Source organism: Nerophis ophidion, linkage group LG19 (genome assembly GCF_033978795.1).
Source record: "Nerophis ophidion isolate RoL-2023_Sa linkage group LG19, RoL_Noph_v1.0, whole genome shotgun sequence".
NCBI classification, from domain to species: domain Eukaryota; kingdom Metazoa; phylum Chordata; class Actinopteri; order Syngnathiformes; family Syngnathidae; genus Nerophis; species Nerophis ophidion.
The window spans coordinates 11,842,630-11,851,394 of NC_084629.1; the positions used below are offsets into that span (position 1 = coordinate 11,842,630).

Sequence of the window (8,765 nt, forward strand, 5' to 3'; positions counted from 1 at the left end):
CTGCAGTGAGTAATAATCAGTGATGTAGTTGAAGGAAAATGTAAAGATTGTGATGCGTTTTTTAAATTAATGCGTCACGTATGCTTAAAATGAGCAAAATACGTAAATGTTAAATGTTGTTATAAATGTGCCTGTTACTACATTTTATATATACATACATATATATATATATACATATATATATGTATATATATATATATATATATATATATATATATATATATATATATATATATATATATATATATATATATATATATATATATATAAAATCTCGGATACAGTATATAATCCTCTATATTGGCAGAAACATTCATTTAATTAAATTTCATTCCAAGAAATTAAACAGTATTTTTGCATCCGACAAAAAACACCCACAAATGCTGGCTTACTCTAATAAAAATGCCATGTTTGTTATAAATACAGTTAAAAAAAAAAAGAAAGTCAGAGTACTGCTGAGGCATTGAACTGCAAGTTGACAATATATTGCCCCCTACCTTGAGGCAGAGGTACTTGCTGCCTCAAGACCTGCCTTTTCCACGTGGCAACAAGCATGCGCCCCCTCGCTCGCAAGCCCAATACACACTGTGTGTAGGCGGGGAGGCTCTGCCTGTGTCTGCCTCACTTCTCATCTGCTGCATTGTATTGTTTAGGAAACATGGAATTTCCGCGTTTTTGACCATAAAAATTATCAAAATATACAGGAACCACACCAAAATCACATAGAAAGCATAAACCAAAAGAGAAATATTAAAACTTGTTTTATTTTATTATTTCGTTTTGGAACATCTCATGGTTAAGCCTCCTCATGGTTAAGCCATATATATATATATATATATATATATATATATATATATATATATATATATGGACTTTCTCCAATCGATTCAGACTCCACATAAAAACAGCTGTTATTAGCAGCGTTTATGAGACTGCATGTCGCATGTCAGTGTTATCATGTGCATTCCACAATTAGATGAGAATATTACTTTATCCAATCTTTTTTTTGTTTTGTCATAGTCTGAAGCGGAGAGGGAGGAGCTCTTCCCCCTCTGACTGAGAGTTTGAATTAATGTCCAAATGCAAGTATCACTGTGATGTCACAACTTCGCCAGACAGCAAAACTCCGCAAACTAGAACCTTATGATTGTTAAAACGAATATCCAACATTGTAACAACAATTATTAGTCCGAAAAGACAGTTCCTTGTAGGTCCCTTTTAATGTTATGTTGTTGTATGTGATATATGGAATCTATTACATTGGACAGGTGCAGGGTTACAGTTAATATGTAAAAAGAGGATAAAATGGACAATAGCACTTCTTTAATACACAGCTCATCAGCATTTAGGCTACAGAAACAAATTGGGGGCTTACTAAAAGCACTTTTAAATCCTTCCATTATACTATTGTGGGACCTTGGATATGTATTTAAAAAAAAAAAAAGAAGTTTAAAAATACTAGATAATAGGGTACTTTAAGTCCTTAATATTTCAAGGAAATACCCCACCAAATCTGGTTTTACGGCACATTAAAAAAACAAGCCAGCAGACCTCTCTGCTGAAAAGGTGTTTTTTAGTAATTTTTTGGCTTTATAGTGCAATTCTGAACACTACCTTCATTCTTTGTCATCTGCACAAGAACTGAGCTGGGCTTTAAAATGCACTGTAGAAAAAATTGATTCAGACAGTACACATCTAGCGGTGCTTTAATTATTAAGGGCACATCCTACAGCTTCAACGATTCGGTCCATAACAGATAAAAAGTTGCTTGCTTGTGATGCTTCTCCCGGCGCATTGGGACTTAGGCACAAGCTTGCATGTATTTTACAGCGGGGAAACTGGTTCATACTTAGCAAGAGTGTATCATTTTTCTCGGGTTGAGTTTTAGAGAGAAGTGAGATGTAACTCTAAAGAGAAGTTTTTCTAACTGATAAAAAAGTGGAGAAGGAATGAATAAAGAAAAAGCAGGAATTTCTGGTGACGGGGATATTAGGGGCAGTACTCTGACCTAGATACTAAGGAGATTTTGGCTCAAGATGAACCCGGTCAGACCCCAACTGAGACAACAGCTCAGGAATGTACTCCCCTTCTCTCCCTATCAACTTTTCTCTACTGCCCTCATTTCCTCCGACTGTAAAATTTTAAAGAGTTGTACACATTCTGAGGTTAATGTTCATGTGTCAGACTGAGGGCCTTCATAATAATAATCCACCCATCCATCCATCTTCTTCCGCTTATCCGAGGTCGGGTCGCGGGGACAGCAGCCTAAGCAGGGAAGCTCAGACTTCCCTCTCTCCAGCCACTTCGACCAGCTCCTCCCGGGGGATCCCGAGGCGTTCCCAGGCCAGCCGGGAGAGGTAGTCTTCCCAAGGTGTCCTTGGTCTTCCCCGTGGTCTCCTACCAGTCGGACGTGCCCGAAACACCTCCCTAGGGAGGCGTTCGGGTAATAATAATAATGATAATAATAATTATAATTATGAATATTAATACAAATATTAGTACATTTAATTTACAAGTACCTTTCAAAAACTCAAGGACACGTTACAATATACACATTAAATATTTAAAAGATAATGATAAAATCAACAAAGAAAAAAAATTACACGTACAGATAGAATAATATAGGGGCACTGCACTTTCTGGAATTTTGCCTATCGTTCATAGTCATTATGAGCGACAAGAACACTCGTCTTTTTTTTAAGATTTTAAAGATGATAAAATAAAAAAAAACACTTGAAAGATGCGGCTAATGGGAGTCACCGTTGTAGCCTTCAAATCCCTCTAAAACAACTTCAAACCCTCCAGCAACGTTTTATATATACACTGCAAGTCTCTATACGATGTAGTAACAGACACATTCCTAACAATATGTAATATGTTCAATATTTACCGTATTTTGATAATTTTATGCATTACCGGAACTTCTTTCCTCAACGTATTTATTTCTGTTTCCATAACAGCGCACTTCTGACTTCCGGCAACAAATGCGCGTTCCTACTTCCGGACACAAACATGAGTGTCTTTTTATCATGGCAGACTTGGTAACGGAAGACGACTATTTTTGGACAAATAAGAATTCACAACCCTAAATTTTTGAACCTGAACATACAGAGAATGAAATGCTGGTTATAGAAGTGAGCAAAGTGAAACGTTGAAGCTGATGGAAGTTGTGAGAGTGAGATCGTTGTGCATTACAAACTCAAAAGCCATTCAACTGCTGACACAAAAGCCGGCTTATCACTTGCAGTAGCTAGCTTGCCTCTGGCCGTAGCTATCTTACAGCTAATGCCATAGTATGCCGCAACAAGACAAGACGCTAGAAAAATAGTTTCTCAGGTTTCGCTCTTCCAATAACAATGTCGCTCCACCTTGGTTCGTTGTACAGGTTACGGAACGTAATTGAAGTATCGTTTGCGGGTTTTGGATACATTTTACAGTGATTAGGAGGCAAAAAGGATTGCTCCTACTAGTGGCATTGCCAGCCACCGAGAATGAGACAATTTACTACAAATTACAAAAAATACCCTTTAGTCCGCTTGTCTCTCATTACGATTGTGAACGATAAGCAAAATTAAAATAAAAGTGTAGTTCCCCATTAAAAGACAATGATAAAACAGCATTGTGTTTGTTTTGCTCTTGGAGAGGCACCAGTCATTTTTGTCTTTAGGTTTTGACCCAATTTTGACATTCCAATTCCAACATATGACTAATCAATGATGTTGTTTTTTGCGTACTGAACAACAAAACCCAATTTCTTATTTTGGAAGTCTTTTTATTACCAAGTTGTTAATTCACTCTACAGTCAGTTGTTTAACAAACTTGATACAGTGTTTCCCACAGGTCAGGCATCTATTTGTGGTGGTGTGGTCGGGCGGCGGGATGGTGGGGAGGAGGCGGCGGCGATGACCAAGAAGAACGCGGAGTTGGAATATAATTACAACACTTTATGTACATATTTATATACATATTTATGTAATATTTACATATTTATATAATATGTAACTACAAGCTCCATTAACAGACAGAATCCCATTGCTTTTATGAGCGGTTGAGCAAGTCAAAAGCCGAAAAGAAGAAAAAAAAAGAAAAATTAAAAACAAAAAAATATTTATTAATTTTTTTTGTTTGTGGCGGCCGTAACTCTTTCGTGGCGGGCCGCCACAAATAAATGAATAACATCGTTAGCTGTCATCGGACTATAAAACAAATTACATTGTTTTTATTAGGAGGTAACACACACTCAATCAATCAATCAATGTTTACTTATATAGCCCTAAATCACTAGTGTCTCAAAGGGCTGCACAAACCACCACGACATCCTCGGTAGGCCCACATAAGGGCAAGGAAAACTCACACCCAGTGGGACATCGGTGATAATAATGACCCAGTGGGACGTCGGTGACAATGATGACTATGAGAACCTTAGAGAGGAGGAAAGCAATGGATGTCGAGCGGGTCTAACATGATACTGTGAAAGTTCAATCCACAATGGATCCAACACAGTCGCGAGAGTCCAGTCCAAAGCAGATCCAACACAGCAGCGAGAGTCCCGTTCACAGCGGAGCCAGCAGGAAACCATCCCAAGCGGAGGCGGATCAGCATCGCAGAGATGTCCCCAGCCGATACACAGGCAAGCAGTACATGGCCACCGGATCGGACCGGACCCCCTCCACAAGGGAGAGTGGGACATAGAAGAAAAAGAAAAGAAACGGCAGTATCTCAAGATGGTGGTGTGAAAATATATTATTGCATTATACTATATTTGATCATTTACTGAGTTTGTAAACAATAACAAAAATTACAAAATATTTTTTGATAGTAAGAAAAAAAAGATCTAACCATTGTGGTATACTACTTGTAATTGTTACTGTTGACATTTCTCTCATTCCGCCCACCTTTTCTTTACATTCAAGAGCTGTAGTTCGCGGTTAGCGGTTTGCATATCCTCCTACAGTATGTAGTGGAGCCTGTTTAGCTATTCATAGTTCTCCAAGGAAGATATTTGTAGAAACAAAGTTTATTTGCCACCATGGAGGCGAGGATTGTGGATTTAGAAGTGACTTTGCACTGTGGAGTGACGTCAGTTGCTAGCAATAAATAATACAATAGTATTAAAAGCTCTATCGTCGGCCAAATTTATATAATTTATATCATATATCGTCTATATCGGGCAACCCTACTTTGAGTCCACTGCAAGTAAATTTTCTCTTAACTGCCCTTTGTGAGTGTGAATGTTGTCTGTCTATCTATGTTGGCCCTGTGATGAGGTGGCGACTTGTCCAGGGTGTACCCCGCCTTCCGTCCGATTGTAGCTGAGATAGGCACCAGCGCCCCCCGCAACTCCAAAGGGAATAAGCGGCAGAAAATGGATGGATGGATGCCCTTGTTGAGGCTGCCACGTCTTTGGTAATAAATATCACAAAAAAACCAAAGACAATGCAACACCCATGCTGAGTCGGTCTAATGCTTGTTGAACTGAGCTCAATATTAGGGATGGGCGATATGGCCTTTGTTTAATATCTCGATATTTTTAGGCCATATCGCGATACACGATATATATCTCGATATTTTGCCTCCGCCTTGAATTAACACTTGATACATTTAACCACAGCAGTATGATGATTCTATGTGTCTACATTAAAACATTATTGTTTGTCAGGCTTTCCCCTGACAGTTTGTCTATGTTTTAGTTTTTTCCTCTGCATTTGTGTTTCCTCTGTGTTTAGTATCTCCTGTCTTTAGTTCCTGTCTAGTGCTCTTATTTTGTCAGCTTCCTGTCTTGTTCCCTGAGTGCTGTGTTCCTCCTCAGCTGCGGCTGATTGGCACTTGGCCACACCGCTTGCCAATCAGCCCGCTCTTATTTGTACCTGCTTTGTCTTGTGTCAGTTGCTGGATCATTGTATTCTCGTTGCCACATGTCGCTCTTGTCGTTGCTATCGTGTCGTGTCGTTTTGTTACAGCTACTACCTGTCGTGCTACATTTTGTCCTGGTCGTCGTAGCGGTAAGCTGTTTCTGTTAGCATTAGCTATTTCCAGTTTTTCTGTTAGTTATCCACTAGCTTCCATGCTAAAGTTCCTTTTTGTTTTTCTAGCTCCTAGTGCTAGCTCCCTTAGTTTGTTATTCCGCCCACGTGCGGGCTTTTTGTTTTTTCTTGTTCTATTATTTATATTAAATCATGTCTTCATATCCAATGCCTGCCTCCATATCTGCATCTTTGGCTTCGACAACAATTAACTCTGACATTGTTCATACTGCATCAATATATGCTGATTTTAAACTTTCATGCAGAGAAGGAAATCACAACTAAGTCAATTGACCAAAACTGTATTTATTAAACAGTTATTAAGCAATGGCACAAATGTCCATGTCATTTACAAAACAGAAACTGCAAGATTGTCAGAGACATTTAAAGTGTCAAATAAAAATGAGCTGCATAATAGGAAATCAAACAGTGTTCGTCCTTCGCTATGTGGTAGGTTACTACGTACGTTATTAAATTCTGTTGTTGACTATTTTTTTCATACGGTGTTGATCTGGAAATGTTTGCCTCCGCATTTTAAAGTTAAAGTACCAATTATTGTCACACACACACACGAGGTGTGGCGAAATTATTCTCTGCATTTGACCCATCACCCTTGATCACCCCCTGGGAGGTGAGTGGGCGTGTGGCACCGAATGGAGATGTTGATATACGGAGTAATCACTCTTTATTCGCTAGCAGGTGACTTTTCAAATGATGCTAAATATTAGCAGTAATGCTACTTTTTGTAGCAACGCTTTTGGCCCACACTTGACAAATTATAGTGGTCCGTTCGACATATTCCCACATGAAGCCAAACCACCGCCAGACGATGGACCCCCTGCTGTTTTTCTTGGGAATTAATTATTCCTTTTTTCGCACCTTCTTTCTCTCATATAACCACTCGCACGGCTCTGCTAGCATCACAGCTAACGTTAGCCAAGCCGCTACATCTCTGCTCCGCGAGGGCGTATACGTATGTGACGTACTATATGTAAGAAGGAGAGACAGGAAAGAGCGAGAAGAGCCTGTAATGTAATGCCCGTAGCTAAAAGCAACTGCGTGAGAATGTATATTCGAATATCACGAAATAGTAATTTTCTATATTGCACAGAGACAAACCCGCGATATATCGTGTATATTGATATATCACCCAGCCCTACTTGATATCGTACCGTATATATACTATTCCATAATGTTTCAAATAAACTGACAACACAAACCAATTTGACCTGCCAAACAACATTTTACTTCAAAGTCAACTTAAATGTGTCTTATTTCTTGGCAAATTATGTTGCTTAATTGAAGTAATATAGCTCAAATTTTGTGAGATATTACTAAAATATGCAAATGGATCTAACAAAGTCAAAAAATTATTTTTACCCTCATTTCAGCTAATTAATCTCGATTAGGGTAATATGCGCAGTGAGTGTAAAAATAAGTTAATCAAAAAACAACAAATGCCTGCTACACCCCGGTCTTACTGCTTTGTCTACATTTGTCTTCATTCCATTAGATTATATTCCTGTTGCCTATGTACGTCATCAGTCAAATCAACAAAATGATGGAGCTTCTGTGTAAAATATGGAAGAAGAAAATCCTTCCTTTTTTTAATCCAATGCCATACAGTTCTGCTAACACTTCCGCCTCCAAGCTGAGCTTAGTGGCGGATCGCAAGCTCTTGAGCAGGAATATAGATGGCCTCTGGTACTGGATCGCATACTGAAATGATGAAAGCGCTTCTCATACTGGGTGCTGCTTATCTTGTTGTCCATTTGCCATTCGGGATCACGTTCACAGACCCGCGTTCCATATAGATCTATTTTCTTCATGCTAATGAGGCGTTGGACGCTCACAGGGATTGATCCCAATTGGCGGTGGAGTGACATCCAGAGTAGAAAGTCATTGATTGACCTTTTAACTCACTGGGGCATCACTGAGATACACACACCTCTGCATAGACAGTATATGCACAACACGCCACCACTATGTTACCATTATTAAGTGCTGCTATTTTAATGATTGCCTCCTTATTAGCAAATACAATATTTAAAAAATGCATTTGATATCAATCTCAGCAGTACAAACATGACAGAAAGAGAATTCTATTAGCTTTATCGTTACCAATCTCATCTTTTCCCCCCCGCATTCCATCCTTGTTTTACTTTGCTTCTATTAAAGCTGGTCTCGCCACAGTGGCTCCCACAACCCTAGAAGGACCAGAAACTGGCAATAAAAGGAGGTGGCAAGACAAATCCGAGCTGAAGTGCTGCAGATTTGAGTGCAGACGGTGCTCTTGGAGAGAAAAATCATTTTAATCGACCAATCCTCTCAAAAGCCTTTTTATTGCGTCAGACCTCTCGCACAGGAAGGAAAGGGAGAAAGCTAATATCTGTATGCATATTAATAATGTGCACGATAGGCTGGGGTGGGAGTGGCCCAATCTATTTGGATTCAACGTGATTTATTTTTAATTGGAGAGAAAAAAAATCAGCTTAATGCAATTATTCATGTCAAAGTGGAACATTCACGCAGAGGGAAAGAGCGATTTGAAGATTTTTAATTTCAAAAACTTTTGACTGAATTTTCATGTGCACACAATACCAAAACATGCACTGATTGTAATGCTTGAAACTTGAGACTGTCATACAATTTTTAGGGAGTCTGTTATTCCGCTACAACAGGCCCCAAGTTGTTTCGGTTGTCCCACCATGGGGGGGCTTCCCTAATGTAATACATATTCAT

The 8,765-nt window shown here is 38.9% G+C and overlaps 1 protein-coding gene across 1 annotated transcript in view; it reads left to right on the forward strand.

The window, feature by feature from the left end:
* Nucleotides 1–8,765, forward strand: part of LOC133537966 (follistatin-related protein 1-like) — a 52,621-nt gene that overhangs the window by 21,083 nt on the left and 22,773 nt on the right. The window lies entirely within an intron of this gene.